The sequence below is a fragment of the Nicotiana tabacum genome, chromosome 3, assembly GCF_000715075.1.
Source record: "Nicotiana tabacum cultivar K326 chromosome 3, ASM71507v2, whole genome shotgun sequence".
In the NCBI taxonomy this organism is placed as follows: Eukaryota; Viridiplantae; Streptophyta; class Magnoliopsida; order Solanales; family Solanaceae; genus Nicotiana; species Nicotiana tabacum.
The window spans coordinates 37,768,976-37,780,552 of NC_134082.1; positions in this window are offsets into that span (position 1 = coordinate 37,768,976).

Genomic DNA, 11,577 nt, shown 5'->3' on the forward strand with positions numbered 1-11,577 from the left:
ACCATCAGATTTCTATTCTGAGTCCATCTTCACACTGTTCCAACTACAGCCAACTTTCTACCACTTAAGCTCTCATTTAGGGACTAAGTGTCCCAAAACTCTCCGAAACTCAAAACCGAACATCCCGGCAAACAAAAATAGCAGAAATAAACTTAGGAAAAGCAGTTAATAGGGGATCGGGGTGTTAATTCTTAAAACGACCAGCCGGCTCGTTACAATTCAATAGAAGAATCACCATTAAGATAAGGAAGATGAAGATAGGTGGATAGTCATAGAGAAGTTCAAAAGTTGAAGTCTATATGAAAGAACGATGGCCAGAATTGTATTACCATTCAACTAGAGAAGGACAAGGATCAGTTAGCAAGTGAATCGACACAAAAGCACCTCAAATAAGTTTCTAAACATCAGTTTAGCATTTCAATTTGTCCAGTAGTCTGAGGATGTGATAAGTGAAGATTTTAACTGCTTGTTACTTTCTTTTATTATAGTTTTAGGTTAGAAAGTGATTATTTAGTGTCTGTTTCTAATGGGAAGTGTTGTATTTCAAGTTTTGTGAAGGACTCAATGAGTGAGAGATGAAATAACTTGAAGAAAACAAGTTGAAAGCAAATAACTGATAGTTGACAAGTGCAAAACTCATTGCAGTTTGCAATGATGATATGCAATGCGCACTTAAGCAAATACGATCAAAATTCAAGGAGTTGAAGGCAAGAGAAATCAATCACCAACATTACTTTATTAATACGGACCACAATACAAGTTTGCGGACCACAATGGCAATGACATCCGCAATAAGACTTCAGAGTATTAGATAATCGATAAAACTCGGAAGAACTGAAGACCGGCTCATTACAGTTACAGCACTACAATAGCGGACCGCACAACACCAAATGTAGAATGCAATCTATAAGACATTTGAAGACCAATTAAAGACAAACCTAAGCACTACGAACCGCACTGATCAATTGTGGCCGGAATTCATCTCGAAGGGTATTTTAATCACAAATTTTGAGGAACTATAAATAGCCACTTTTAGCATTCCTAGGGTATCTTTTCATTGTAGCAACCATTGGAATGTAGAGGTTTTGCTTTTTGAGAACTTTTGAGCTACAATTTAGAAAAGACCACTTTAACTCTCTTTTATTTTTACTTATAACTAGGATTGTATTTCAACCCTAGCTATTATTTAGCCATTTATGGGTAATTGATATTGAGCTTGTTTAGGATTGGTTTACTTATTATTTAGCCATTTATGGGTAATTGATATTGAGCTTGTTTAGGATTGGTTTACTTATTATTTAGCCATTTTATACTTAAATTGGGAATTAGTGATTGCAAATATTGATTTATACCATTTTAACTTGATTCTTGCTTGAAAAAAAAGAGTTAAGTTTGGTAATTGGCTAACAAGGAATTAGACTAATCAAGAGTTTGATTAAGCCTAATTAAAGAGAGAAAACTAGAGGTATGAATCTCTTGACTTGGATGTTACAACACCTATTCTTAATGCCATTCTATTGACTCGAGATGGCAATTTGAGTTATACTATTTGTTAGTAGAGAAACAATTAGTGGGTAAATTAAATTGTGTATCATAATATTCGGTCACGCCCCAACCTCGGGAGGCACGACCGGCGCTCAATCGAGTGAACCCAACTGAGCAAGCCTTATCGAACACTTTCTACCCAACTCGATATGATTAAAGAAACCATGCTTTCGTTTATTTAAACAATAGGAAAGATTGCACATTCAACATTGTTAGTTCATTTTACATCACAACCTTAAACCGTAGTTAGGTTTCCAAGATTCAATACAATTTCACTTTAGAGAAACAAGAGTTAGAATTACAACATAGTTCATAGACCCATCCAACACCCGTACATAACCCACACATACGTCTATGGAGCCTCTAAGGATACAAAAGACAATGATGACAACGCCGGCAATAAGGCTCCGGCTATACCTCAAAAGTGGATCTCTATATCAAAATATGTACAACATAGCCCCTTGAATGAGAAAGGGGCTCACCAAGACTTTGAGAAGAAGGTACTCCGCTACGCGCGATCGGCACTATCCACAATGGAGCCACCTACATTCATTTAAAAATGTAGCACCTCCGGTGAAAAGGGACGTTAGTACCATAGAATAGTACTAGTATGTATAACTAAACACCATCTAGTTAGAAAGAACTTTCATACAAGAATAAGAAAATCACAAGTATAACTCAAGCACTTTAAAGGATCACAACATTATCAAATAAAAGAATCATACAACTTTCATATCATTTTCCTATAGCTTTTAGTTTTGGGGCATTTCATATTGTTCATCATTGTCCACAATATCACTGCTATCTTGGGCGGAGTCCGATCTCGACCCGATCAGCTAGGTTGCCTCATTTGAGACATATACGTCGATCACAAATACAATACCACCATGTGTGCGGCATGGCGTCCGATCTCAGCCCGATCGTCTAGGCCGCCTTACCAAGGCATTTTCCTTTTCCATCGATCATCTCATTTCAATCTTTGTTTCACATATATTATTTCATAGGCACTTGGGGCCACAATTATCACATCTTCCACTTTCAATGTTAGATTTGTAGTTTAGGATAATATGTGCACACAAGGGCAAATAAAATTGTAAGCATAGATGAGTCTTTACACAGATGGCACAATATATACAGCTTCAATCTTACCTTGAGGTCTAAGCATCTCAATACATGATTCATATTCCTTGCACCCTTTCAAGTTATCAAGAATAGCACATTGATCATATTGAAACACATCTTTCACGCATATAAGGTCATAACCCCAAATTCATGTGAAACAACAATCAATACAATAATTCAACTTTAATCTTACTGTATTTACACAAACACCAACGAAACTCAATTTCTAAAAGACGGGGTTTTAGCTATACATACCTCAGTAAAGCTTTCCTTAAACCTTTACAATAAATTCCGAAATTTCCTAGCAACTTCAATCTATTTTATGAAAATTATAATTTGAACCAAGAATTAGAGGCATGAATGAGATTCCAACTCATTTAAGTAAATTATCAAGCACTAAGTGCACATCGATTTTAGGACACTTTTGTAAGAGACTTTCATCATCCTATACCACAATTGTTATCTCTTTTGGTTCACAACCACACCATACCCCATTATTTTTTATGCATGCAAGATTATCAACCCTTATACCCATGAACCCCCTTGTTAGTCACTTATTTTAATGGAAATTTCGAAATTATAGATGAGGGTACAAGCTCTTACCTCTTAGGGTGAAGACCTAGCAATTTCACTTGACAATCTTCAAGGATTTGGGGCAAGGATGAAGTGGGGACTTAATGAAGATCACTCCCTCTCTTTCTAGAACTTCCTCTCTCACTCTATATGCCGTGAAATAACAGGAAAATGGTCTAATGGGGTATTTTTAAGGGGATGGGGTCGAGTTATAAAAGTTAGAAAATAGGAGCCCCGACACGATTTGTGATCGCATAATGGATATGCGGCCCGCAAATTAGACCGCAAAAATGGTCCCAAAATCTGGACAAACTGTCTGGGTATGCGACAAAAATGCGGTCCACATACCTATTCTGCGGTCGCATAGTGCACCGCAGAACTACCCTTCACAAAAATTCCAAGGGGATTATGCGATGACTATGCGGCCTATATGTTGATTATGCAATCGCATAATTGGCCGCATAGTTGGTATCAAATAAACAAACTCACTGACTGGCTCTGCGGCGACTATGCGGTCCACATACCTATTATGCGACCGCATAATGGGCCGCAGAAACGCACGTTTCTGGAAAACATAATTCTTAACTTTTTAATGCACCGATTAATCCAAAGGGTCCGAACTGCGGTGAGCTTTTTTTTTATAAATTTCTAACACATGATCCTACCTTGACATCACGAAATTCGGGTTTTTGAGTAGAAATTTCCATAGGGCCTTACATATTCTCAATCATCTAACCAAGTTTAGTAGATTATATCTATCTAGTTGAATATCTAGGTAATTAATACAACCCTAGGCTTTTTTTTTATTATGTAGGTATTTGTTAAATTGTCTCTTAGATAAGTCTTAGCATTATCAATAGTTTAATTAGTCCAAACTTCTTTGAAAGCTAAATTATGATATATTGAGTCTCTCACTTAGGTATCTACTTTAAATTCCATACAAACTCCTTGTGGTTCGACCAACTCTTAGTTGGATAATTATATTGCATATGACTGTATCATATCTCTTAATTAGGTGTATTCTACAAGTTATCAATTTGGAGTTATCTCTAGGAAGGTATAGCCCATATCTGATAGCTCATGCACTTCATCGATTCAATGTGTGTCTAAGAAGGGGGTTTGACGCTTTGGAGAGGTAGGTGGTTGAGGCACATTATTATTTTGGCCTCTTCCCTTTTGGTTTCCTTTTTGTCCCGGAGCCACTTCATCACAAGCCCAAACGGCGCAACCTTATGATTTGTAGAATGAAGGATATGCAAGTACAACTGTCCCCTACCCCTCGCATTAGGGCATGAAATTTTTAAATCATAAATGTCATTATCATATTGCTTGAGAACTACTTCACTGAGGAATTTCATCAAAATGCTTACAAGCACTTGAAAGAATTTGTGGATGCTTTTTAGGGAAGTAAACAAATTTGTCTGAAGATGCTTTGAGATTGAGGTTATTCCCTTTCTCTCTAAGGGGGGAGGCCTTGGATTGATTGGAATATTTACCATATCACTCTATCCATACTTAGGATGAGTTGGCAGCCAATTTGTCATGAAGTTCTTTTCACCCAAATATATGGCAACATTGAGGAATGAGATTTTGTCTTTCAAACAAGAACTAAAAGAGCCAATACATGAGACCTGGGAGCGTTATAGAACACTGGTGAATGAGTGTCTTAACAATAACATGACTGAGAATATGTTGCCATAAACCTTCTATTGTGGCATCAATACAATCAGTCAATGTATGATAAACCAATTGGCCGAGGGGTCATGAGTACACCTATACAGAGGTTTGTGTAATACTAGATGAGATGGTGAAGATATCATCCGTTTGGCAGCCCCGAGCAAATGTGTCTCAAAGAGACCTCAATATGATACATCTACACAAGGAGTTACAAGATCATGGTCAAACTATTGCTGAGTTGACTACAACTATGGTTCAACTTGCTAAATCTCAACTGCAGAAAAAACTCTAGATCTGAAACAAGTTCCTATAATGGATGGTGTTAAAGACATTGAAAGAAAACAAAGGGCCAAGGGCAATCGATTTCAACCTCAAAATGAGATGTATTTACGAGATAATAGGGGCTACAATCGAGAGGGTCGTTATCAAAAGTAAAATGAGAAAGTTAATTTGTGAATAATTATTAAGGGCAAAGAGGTGACTTTAAAAGGGTCCAATCAAGGTCAACGGAGACCTTTAACAGTCAAGGAAATTGCGTACACAACAACAACCAAGGCAATTTGGGGAATAACAACAAAGTAATTAGGGGAACAACAACCAAGGCAATTAAGGGAGAAACAACTAGGGGCTCGGGCTCTCAAAGACCATCTATGTACTAACAACCAAGTAATTTGCCTCCTTACCACTCCCAAAGTTCAAGTTCCTCAAGAAATGATATTGGTTGAATTAAGAGCATGTTCAAGCAATTGATGGAGAAGAATGCGTATACGGATGCCCAACTTGCTTCTCGTACCACTTCCATCCGGAATCTTGAAGTCCAAATGGGACAAAATTCACAATCTCTTAACACTAGGCCTAGAGGTGCTTTACCAAGCGATACAGTGGCAAATTCTAAAGGTGAAAATAACATGAAGCAAGTGATGGTGGTTGTTAGAAGGAGTGACAAAGGTGAGATGCATCAAAACAAAGTGAAAAGAGAATTATGGAAGATGAACATGAAATGCAATATAAGGTGATTACACAAGATGATCCTTAGCAAGTTATAATGTTTGAATTGATATTCATGATGCCGTTGAGGATATGCAAGAGAAAGTAAACCCATCTGGGGAACATGTGATTGATAAATCGGAATCGGTAGTGCAAAAGACTAAGGCATCTTTGTCAAAGCCTCCCTTTATTATTCTCAAAGGTTTGTTAAGCAAAATGGCGAGAACCAGTACAAAAGGTTCATACAAATGATGAAGGGTTTATCTATTAATATGCAATTGGTAGAGGCTTTAGAGAAAATGTATGATTATGCCAAATTCATGAAAGACCTTGTGACCAAGAAGTAGTAGATGAACTTTGAAACTATTAAGGTCAATCACCAAGTTAGTGCTATTGTTCATCCTATGGCTCCCAAGTTGGAGGATCCCGATGCTTTTACTATTCCATACACTATTAGAAGTGCGGATTTTTCTGAGGCTTTATGTGATCTTGGGGCTAGTATCAACTTGATGCTTCTTTCAATTTTTAAAAGTTGGTAGATTGGGAAACTAATACCTAATTCAATAAGGTTATGGATGGCCAACTACACTATGAAAAGATCATCAAAAGTAATTGAAGATGTGTTACTTCGGGTTGATAGGTTTATTTTTTCCACCAGCCTTGTTATCATGGATTACAAAGTGGACTATGAAGTAGCATTTATCCTTTGGATGTCATCGTGATAAAGGACCTTTATGAGGTTGACACCGGAGAGTTCATAATTGATTGGCGAGGAACAAGTGGTGTTTCTATGTACAAGTTCATGACTCAACCTAATAACAATGACATCTGGTCATTTTTTGATTTGGTGACTGATGTGATAATTGATGTCACAAGTGCTACAATTAACGTGGATGATATTTTAGAGTCCATCTAGATTAATTTTATAATGAGGAGATGGATGAGTTTTATGAAATGTATCAACTCCCTGCTAGGGATGGGTTCACATAACTACAGACCAAGAAAGTTATCTGTGGACCTTGAAAATAGGAAGACTCTTTCTACAAAGCCGATTAAAGAACCACCTACCTTAGAGTTAAAGCCATTACTACCACGCCTTCGGTATGAGTTTTTAGGCCCTTGTTCTACTTTACCAGTTATTTTTCTTCTTGTTTGACTAATGTGTAGGTAGGTTCTATGTTAGAGGTCCTGCAAATGAGGAAGAAAGTCATTGAGTGGACTTTGGCAGACCTTTGGGGTATAAAAGGTCTATAAGTCTCATGTGTTTGCATGCACAAAATTAAATTGGAGGATGGTGTGAGATCTTGGTTGTACTTCAAAGAGGCTCAATGAGACAATGCAAGAGGTAGTCAAGAAGGAGATTATTAAATGGTTGAATGTCGAGGTCGTATACCCAATATCCGATAGATCATAAACATTATCAGCTCAATATGTGCCTAAGAAAGGGGGGATGCTGGTTATTACCAATGATAAAAATAGGTTAATCCCCACAACAACTGTTACTGGGTGGAGATTTTGTATAGATTACCAGAAATAACAAGGTTGCAAGAAAGGATCAATTTTTCCCTTCTATTCATAGACCAAATGCTCGATAGATTGGTCGGACTGCCTTCAATTGCTTTATAGATACTATTCAGAATACAAAAAAATCCTTATTGCATCAGAAGATTAAGAAAAGATAACTTTCACTTGTCCCTATGGCACATTTGCCTTCATGCGAATGCCATTTGTTTATGTAGTACACCGACGACTTTACAATGGTGCATGGTGGATATCTTTACAGATATTTACCTTGAGGTTTATGGATGGTTTTTCAGTACTAGGAGAATCATTTGATGCTTCTCTTGCAAACTTGGACAAAGTATTGGCTAGATATGAGGAGACAAACTTGGTGCTTAATTGGAAAAAGTATCATTTCATGGTTGAAGAAGACATAGTCTTTGAGCATAAAATCTCAAAGAATAACACTGAAGTTGACAAAGCAAAAACAGAAGAGATCTCCAAGCTTCTACCTCCAACTTCGATGAAGGGTTTGAGGATTTTCTTAGTCCATGCGGATTTATACTGCAGATTCATCAAAGATTTTTCTAGAGAATCCCATGTGCAAGTTCTTTGAGAAAGATGTGAAGTTCAATTTCAATGATGAGTGTATGAAAGCTTTTTAAGAGTTGAAGATCAAGTTTAGCACCACTCCTGTTATCATGCCTCCAAATTGGAGCTTACCATTTGAACTCATGTGTGATACTGGTGATATTGCGGTGGGGACTATTTTGGGGGTAAAGAGTCAACATGATCTTTCACATGGTCTACTATGCTAGTAAAACCATGAGTAGTGCACGAGTAAATTACATGGTTATAAAAAAGGAATTTCTTCCCATTATGTTTGCTACTGGGAAGTTCTGTCCTTAATTGATAGGTGTCAAGGTAATTGTGCACACGGATCATGCAGCACTTCGATATCTTATGAGCAAAAAGGAATCCAAGACTTGTTGATGAGATGAGTACTTCTATTTTAGGAGTTTAATATTGATATCCAAGATAAGAAGGGTAGTGAAAATCAAGTGGCGGACCACTTGTCTCATTTGGATGAGGAGGGGAGGACATATGATGGCCTTGAGATCAATGACTCTTTATACAATGACAAACTCATATCGTTATCCATGAGAGAAGTACCATAGTATGCGAATTTGGCTAATTACATTGCTAGTGGTATTATCTCGATTGAGTTTAGTTCCAACCAAAGAAAGAAGGTTAAAAGAGATTGCAGAGATTACTATTGGGATGTGCGATACCTTTTTTATATTTACATGGGTGAATAATTAGGAGATATGTGTTAGACGATGAGCAAAAAAATGATGATGGGCAAAAAATTATTTTTGTTGCTTATCATTCTTTGCCTTATGGTGGTCATCGTGGCGGACAAAGAAACACGGCAAAAGTCCTAAATTATGGATTCTATTAGCCTACTCTTTAAAAGGATATTAGTGAGTAGGTAAAAAGATGTGATGAATGCCAAAGAGGTGATGAAATTTTAAAGAAACATAAAATGCCTCTCGCGACTATCTTGGAGATTGAGATATTTGATATTTGGGGTATTTATTTTATGGGTCCATTCATGAGTTCTTATGGTGATAGTTATATATTAGAGGTAGTAAACTATGTGTACAATGGGTGGAAGTTGTGGCTTCACCTAACAATGAGGCTAAAACTGTGGTTGCTTTCTTGAATAGGAACATATTCACGGATTTGGAACACCGAACAATCATATGTTATGGAGGATCACATTTTTGGATCAAGGCCTTTAACCATTTTCTTGGAAAGTATAATGTCACTTACAAGGTAATAACTCATTATCATCCGCAAATAAGTGGGCAAGAAGAAGTGACACACCGGAAAATAAAGAGTTTCTTATCCAAAATGGTTAATATTAACCGGACGGATTGGTCTAAGAAGCTTGATGATGCCCTATAGGCATATACAACGGCCTACAAAAAACCTATCAGGATGTTCTCGTATTGGTTGGTGTTCGGAAAGGCTTGCCATTTACCGATAGAGTTGGAGCAAAAAGCCATGTGGGATTTAAAGAAGTTGAATCTTGATTGAGATATTATCACTAACTTGCAGGTAGAACATTTGAGTGAGTTAGATGAATTCTCATTTCATTCTTATGAAAGTTCATCATTGTACAAAGAAAAGATGAAATATCTTCATGATAGTACATTTGGAACAAGGAGTTCAATGTCGGAGATCCAGTGTTGTTATTCAATTCAAGGTTAAAGTTGTTTCCATTAAGGTCATAAATAACCGAGTGTGGACGGCGTTGCACAATTGTGGCCACACTGCTTGGTTTTGACCCAACCCGCCCTGCAATTAAAAGAACTAGAGCTATGTCCTTTTTTTCTTTTATTTCAATTATCCGAAAATAACCTTACATCTCTCTAATCACCTCTTGGGCATCAAAGCATGCAAATTACCACTATACTTCCAAATTTCACACACTTGCACTTTCACAATATATGTTCACTTTCTTCTCTTTTTCTTCTCAACTTTTGTTTGTTGCTTTGTGCTTCTTGTTTTTGGGACTATCTCTGGTGGCATATGCGGAATCATGTGAAATTTGGAAAATTCCGACTGAAATAATAGAACATGATTATCTTTTGTGGCAAAACCTCAATTGCAGTCTATAATGGTCCTAGTGCGGTCGCACTTCCCCAATTGCGGACTGCAATACTCTAATTGTGGACTGAGATGCCCCATATCCCCTGCATATTTTCTCAATTCTTAACCAAGTGTTTAGCATAGTTTATGGCCAAACAATGTGATCCTCCTTTTATGTTGCATTTTTGTGCTTTCTCAGGTAGAATGGTCAGATCAAGAGGCAAGAGTGAGGTTTCTATGGGTCAAGGTGAGTCTGTGAGAAAGAGAGAAAGAAGTAAAGGGGCTCCAAATACTTCACGAGCCCCTAGTCCCAGGAAATTGATAGGCAAGAAAAAGAAAGTTGGTAGGGAAAGGGGACAGACTCAGACTGAGTCCTCCTCCTATGCTCCTTCTTGGGAAACCACTGAAGGGAATCCTGCCGCACAATCAGAAGAGATTGATGTTGAGTAATCACAACCTCAAAGTCATTCTGAGACCCAATATAAAAAGAAAAGTTCTAAAGGTGCACAAACTTCAAGTCATGGAGCATACATTAAGAAAAAAGAAATAATAATAATAATTATAATAATAACACAAAGTTCTTCTAAATCTTAAGATAAAAATTCCGATACATTCAAATGAATTTGTAGATCAACTAAATAAAATGATGATAACTAAGTTTTCCTTGTGAAAGCAAGAAATTTATTAGTTTTGACTCTGTAGAAGAAGATACCAACAACTACTATATAAAAAATACTGGATACTTTAACATCAAATGATCTTCCGTCACATAGGTATATCGTCAAACCCATAATGTCATTTAAGTTTCTCTTATTCTCTTTCTCTATCTATATATAAGTATGTATATACTTCTATGTTTAAAAGTATTAATAAAATTTCAAATGTTTATATTTCCTTGAATAGGTTAGTTCCGAAAGAAAATGCACCATAATGCTACTTAGAAATTCGGACCTTCAAATGGCGTAGGCAATAGTACAACATTAATTTTTAGAGGATTTGACAATAATGTTATATATGCAGAATTACAACGGGTTAATCTGCTACGAAACATTTGTTTAATCCAAGAATTTAACTTTCTCCCTTTGAAAATGAAGGATACCCTTTCATATTCGTGCGGAAATAATTTTTCTTACATTTATGTTTTACAATGATGATAAATAAAACACATGATCAAACAATACCTTATGTCGGATTGTATCTATCACAATATGTTTTTTCACATGGATAACTTTATGTTGCATTTTCAAGAGGAATATCAATATCGGTAAAAGAAGTCTTGGTTATGATAGAACAACCGAAACAGATGGAAGGAACATACACTAGGAATACCGTTTATAAAAAAGTATTAGATGAGATACACTTAAGTATAAATTTTTAACCTCATAAAACCTAAATTAGTATGCAAATCACATGTATCTAATTACACTTTACTTATTCATTTTTGCATGTTCGGATGAATAATTCACTTAAGGATGATTTTTAATGATCACTCACAAAAACTTATTATACTCTATT